Below are 5308 nucleotides of genomic sequence, written 5' to 3'. Positions count from 1 at the left end.
GTTCTGAAGGTATGGAAAATTAAATTTAATGTATCACAAAAGTTTTGCTACGAGCAGTTTGCCGCATCTAGAAGAATGAAAGGCTCTCTATGGCCCTCTGATGGACAAGACCGTTTCTTTCGTAAACTGTAACCTATTTAGGTTCATCACTCACCAGCAGATGGCAGACTTGTGAAGAAAACCGAAATGAAGACTTTGGAATGGCCTGGTCAAAGTCCCGACCTGAATCCTATTGAGATGCTGTGTCATGAACTTAAATTTGTGGTTCATGTTTGAAAATCGTCCAATATTAAATCCTCCAAAATTAATGCAGAATTACAATAATTCTGCAAAGATTATTCTGCAAAGATTAGTGGGGCAAAATTCCTTCACAGTGCTGTAGCAGACTCATTGCAAGTCATTGAAAACACTTCAGCCAGTGATGATATACAGCCATATCGCTACAAACGTAAGACAGTGTTTATCCAACAGTTTGACGGCATAATCGTGTATATAAAAAAATCAAGCACGAGTCTAAAAATCCTTTTGTAAGAGGAACTACTTTCTTCCGCCATCTGCAGCTGACGTCAGAACAGCAGAAACCGTTGCTCATTCACAATTGTCACTTTAAAGCTAGTATTTGAGTGATTCTCTAGCGTAATGTCTAAAGTGATGACAAAACAGGTGATTTTGCTCACATTTTAAGATTATAAGGCTGAACGGCATGAAATGTCCCAGTATTTCTCTGTTGCGATCGTGATAGTCACAATAATTAACCACAAAAACGCCAAAGCAAACAACACCAGATTACTATGGTGTAAATAGAGCACTACAACATACAAAAGAGAGAGATCGACTTAGAATGTCACTTACCTGTTTTATAATCATTTCATCAACTGTAGTTTGAAATTTACGGTGAGTTTTTCTCCTCTAAGGACTTATTGCGCATTCTCTGTCGCCATCTTGTGGGGGAACGTCAACCGTCTTTGCTCTGCTCACTATGACAGGCTGATGGCCGACGTGGTTTTATGAGGAAAAAAGATTATGTTCACATAATATTATTCTTCACATGAATTATACTTCCAAGTAAGTTTCCAAAAACAAATATAAGTGTGGCCACCTACAATGTATGCAAGTACAGTAAAAAATAAATCTTGTGACTTTCCACTATTGCTGTGTTGAAGGGAACTTTTGTGTCAGCAAGTGTATGCAATTTTGTCTTAAAGTATATATAAAGCATACAGAACATAATTATGTAGTCTAATTTAAGGTTAAATTTAAAACAAAAAGCAGAGTAAATGGTGGGGGATTTTTTATTTTTAGGTGAACTGTCCTTTTAATACCTGCTGTCCCTTTAAGGCCACAGAGGCTGTGAAAAACCAGCCTGATCTCACGAGAAAACGTAAGTATTTTACGTTTTGTTAGTTTAGTAGCTAATTCGTACGAATTCGTATGAGTTCAGTCGTACAAATTGTACGATTTTAAAAAGGAGGCGTGGCACCTAACCCCACCCCTAAACCCAACCGTCATTGGCGGATGAGCAAATTGTACTAAATTGTACGAATTAGATTGTACGAATTAGCCACTAAATCAAAAAGTTACGAATTGCCGTGAGATTGTGTTGGAAAAAAATATAGTCCATGTAGTCCATGCAAAGTTGTGTGCTTCTGTGTCTTTTTGTGTGTGATTTAGGACAGCAATCATGGGTAGGTACAATGTTTGTTTTTTATCCGTTGGGCACCATATGAAGCTTAAAATTATTACCTTTAGCTAGTAGCCACACCACTTTAACTATAATCTACTCTGCCTAAAAAAATAGATGTTGATCTCCATAGTACTTCTTCAGATGGAGAGAATTCAGTGTGGAAAGTGTGTCTTTTTGGGGAATTAAAGATTAAAAATAGATTCTTTAGTCTCATTTTAATATTTTGTATAATCAAGTTCAGTATATAGGAAACTAATGTTTTGTATACAGTTTATGTAGCTCATGTATGAAAATCAGCTGTTACATATATAATTGTTAATACAAATCACATTTATAAATATAGCTGCAAGCAGCAATTAAGGGGCCAATCACTTCAGAGGCAGAATGAACAAAGCAGTCTAGAGACCTAAAGCAACAAATAAACCTATGCAGTCTAAAGTTATTAGCAAGTTTATGATTCATTATTGACCCTTTGTGAACCGTTTATAACTCCTGACCACTAGGTGGTGCTGTTACCAAATTTATGTGTTGAGGTCACTGTGAGGCGCCGACGACAGACCTAAAGATCAGTGTCAATATGTTTAAGCATTGCAGAGTTCAGCATCAGATGCACTTTGATGTCCTGCTAGCACATTTGTCGATGCCGTAAACAAAAAACATTTCGTGGATCGATATGATTTCCATAAATTTCGGTTAGCATGGTCTGAAGATGATCGGAGTCAGATTTGGTGAAAATTTAACAGTTTAAGGGAAGTTTGCAAGAGAATCTTTTTTAACAAATTCAATATGGCAGACAGGAAGTTTGCCAAAATATGGCATGTTTGGTATCAACATTCTCAGCATGACCCAAGGAATAATTTTATATCAATTATACCAAAAGAAACCTATGCAATCAACATTTAGTAGCCATTTTGAAAGATTCATAGTTGATGGTTAGTTAAGGGTTTATAACGCGTGACCACAAGGTGGTGCTGTTACCAAATTCATGTGTGGTGGTTATTGTGAGACGCCAATGAAACAGTTCAGCCTCAATGTTTTTAATGATTGCAGAATTACAGCCTCAGACGATCTTTGACATCATGCCACGGAAATCATGTCACCTATCAACATAAATTCCATAACTGTTTGCTAGCATGGACTGAAGAACATCTGAGTCAAATTTGATGAAAATCAGAAAAACGGTCTAAGAGGAATTTGAAAAAATAGATTTTCAAGAAAAAACAAAATGGCGGACAGGAAATTAAGTTGATTTTGGCATATTTGGTATCAGTGGTCTCGGCATGATCCAGGGAATATAGCAAGACACGTGTCATGTCAATGAGAAAAGTTAAAAAATTTATTTTAAAAAAAATTGTTTATATCTTTTGGCCACAAGGTGGCGCTGCTCTAGAAGTTTTGGAGTACTTCCAGGGCATGGTGTCGAAGAAGCATATCATGTTTTGAATATGTTTGCAAAATATAGCATTTTTTGACAAAAATCTAAATGGCCAATGCCCAAAATGGCTGACCTGGGAAAATTATTGACTCGGCATGCTCTGTCGGATGTAAAGAGACCAGTTTTATAAGTTTTGGACTAAGGATTGAGAAGATATAAGTAAAAAAAGATTTTTTTATATCTCTGGACCACTACGGAGCAGTGTGCCGAAACGCTGCAGATAACCTCAGATCATGGTTGTCATAATACACACCAAGTTTGGTGTGAATGCGTCATTGTATTACAGAGATATCGCCTGAAGTACTTTTTCGCAAGCTCTACATTGGATTTGTTCACAAGTTAAACGAAAACGGTTTGTCTAATCCAGTGTTTCCCAACCCTGTTCCTGAAGGCACACCAACAGTCCACATTTTCAACCTCTCCCTAATCAAACACACCTGAATCATCTTATCATAACATCAGAAGAGACTCCAAAACCTGAAATGAATGGGTCAGATAATGGAGACATCCAAAATATGTACTGTTGGTGTGCCTCCAGGAACAGGGTTGGGAAACACTGGTCTAATCAACTTGAATTCCAGAACTTTTGGCCAGCATGGTCTGTAGATCATGTCATTCAATTTTGGTGAAAATTGGATAAACGGCCTAGGACAAGTTCAATCAAACAGGTTTTACAAAAATTTGAAATAGCGAAAAAGTTTTCATGACAGAAAATGACGTCTTAGGGTGCGTTTGAATCGGACTGAGCCGAGGATTCAGAGGAGAATTTTGATTGTAGCCCATTGGGTTTACAAGCTATAACAATAAACATGAGTGCAAATTTGGACAAGTGGGGGCGCTAGAGCGTTTGAGTTCGAGACTTATATGTTGACACTGTCCTCAATCATTGTGCCAAATTATACAACTTTCGCGCATACGGTTATATGGGCTGCCATTCAAATCTGGCAGAAGAAACAGTGGTGCTTGGCCCCTAATAATTTGTACTCACCATAGAGATTGTATGGTTGTTTATATTGCATATTTGTGTTTCCACATAATACATGTTACAAACATCATGTGGGGTGACACCATGGCCCAGAGGTTAGCACTGTCACCTCACAACAAGAAGGTGACTGGTTTGAGTCCAGTCTGGATCAGTTGGCATTTCTGTGTGGACTTTCGATGTTCTCCCCATGGTGGGTTTCCTCCGGGTGCTCCGGTTTCCCCCACAAGTCCAAAGACATGCACTAAAGGTGAATTGGGTAAGCTAAATTGGAAATAGTGTATGAATGTGAATGTGAATGGATGTTTCCTGGTACTGGATTGCAGCTGGAAGGTCATCCACTGTGTAAACATATGATGGATAAGTTGGTAGTTCATTCCGCTGTGGCGACCTCTGATAAGCCGAAGGAAAATGAATGAATAAATGAATGAAAACATATGATCCATAACATCACAGTTAGAGATTTTGTATGTTAAAGACCAAAAACTGTGCAGTTGTTAAAGAAAATGCAAATTAGCAACAACTGAAAACTGAATTAAATAATACTGAATGTCCTATGGATTAATAACGTCTAATTTACGGTTTCTAATTAAATAACTTGTATTGCTGAAAACTTTAAATAGAATTAATCATTAGATCTTAAAATAAGACGATTAAAACTGACGTCACCTCTCGCATTGTAGTATATTCTGACTTCACCGGTTTACCCGCAGCAAATGTTTTGTTACTAACGTTACTATGAAAGCCCTCCATGACAAAAACTCATCCGTGTGCAACAAACACAATATCCTGCAGTGGGAGCTCTGTGGCTCCTAAAAACGAACCTTCTTTGGAGCTGTAGGATAGTTTTTCTTCCTGGAAATATGACGTAAATACTTGCTGAAAACGTTTTAACGGTAATATTTCGGCGAGAAATCTGGCTATTAATAATCTCGTCTCTACTAGATCCTGGTATCCTTTCAGCGCGAAGAAAGGTAACACATGCCACGTGACAACTAAAACGGTAAATTAAGTCTGAGTAATAATGAATTGGTGATAGATGGCTACCATAACAGTGATACTGAGAAGCTATTAACGAACAGGAAATAAAACACAAAATAATATTATTTTGATTAATCGTACTCGACCAATCACGAGCTTGTTTGTATCTTCTAACCCCGCCCCTTTCAGCTCACCATGGATTCCGCTCTGTCATAAGAGTCGTTGC

Source organism: Danio aesculapii, chromosome 23, assembly GCF_903798145.1.
Source record: "Danio aesculapii chromosome 23, fDanAes4.1, whole genome shotgun sequence".
NCBI classification, from domain to species: domain Eukaryota; kingdom Metazoa; phylum Chordata; class Actinopteri; order Cypriniformes; family Danionidae; genus Danio; species Danio aesculapii.
The sequence above is the reverse complement of the archived record's forward strand: the minus strand, read 5'-3'. Positions refer to the sequence as shown.